The sequence below is a fragment of the Prunus dulcis genome, chromosome 3 (genome assembly GCF_902201215.1).
Source record: "Prunus dulcis chromosome 3, ALMONDv2, whole genome shotgun sequence".
NCBI classification, from domain to species: Eukaryota; Viridiplantae; Streptophyta; class Magnoliopsida; order Rosales; family Rosaceae; genus Prunus; species Prunus dulcis.
The window spans coordinates 10,249,820-10,250,878 of NC_047652.1; positions in this window are offsets into that span (position 1 = coordinate 10,249,820).

Consider the following 1,059-nt stretch of genomic DNA (forward strand, 5'->3'; position numbering starts at 1 on the left):
ATACACGTATATTATTATTATAATATTAATATGTATATGTGTATATGGGTATATTATAATAATAATATACATGTATATATGTACATTATAGTATATGTGTATGTAAGTATAATATAATATAATATAATATATATATATGGGTATATAATAATATTAATAATATTATTATTACAATATAATATATGCATCTTATACATTGATGAGCATGAGACTAGTTAATCCTCCCTTTCCACATGAGTTTATTAGTCCCCTCNTAAGGAGGTGCTTTTAGTGGGCCCGGTATTGGCAATCTCATCTAAGACTAGGATTAGATGAAGTAAACATGGGACTAATTTAGTCCAAGCGAGGCCAAGGAAACCTTGTGTAACAAAACAGCCCTTAAAGGTCTCATCGTAGTCTAGACCTTCCTTTTGATTATATCCCTTAGCCACAAGACGGGCTTTGTGTCTTTCAATAGAACCATCCAATTTCCTTTTAACTCGAAGGACAAATTTGCATCCAACAACATTCATGTGTGGTTTTGCTGGAATTAAAGACCAAGTCTGATTTCGCATGAGTGCATCATATTCTTCTTGCATGGTTGCTTTCCAATGAGGGTATTTAGAGGCTTTGAGTGTAACTGGAGGGTTCCAATGACAAAGGATCTTGAAGAGTGGTTGTTAATCCTTGTGGCAGAGGGTGTCGATGAGTTTCATAAACGAGCTCATTGAGACTTTTGAAGTTTTCATGATCAGGTGCAGGGATGGACCCAGGAATTTTATGTCGTAGGGTCATAGTGCAAAAGTTCAATTTTTTTTNAAAGATTAAAATAACATTGAAAATAAAACTACANTACATTCATTCATAATTCATGTAAAAAACAACATTACAAATTACAATTGGCCACGACGAGGTTTCATATTTTGAAAACGTAGCATTATAGCTTCATTTTCAATACAATCAAAAACATCCTTCTCAACNTAAACAAGCAAGCTATCACTCAACCATTGATCTCCCATTTTGTTCCGAAGTGGACCTTTGATAATATTCATGACGGAGAATGCCCTCTCGACTGAAGCA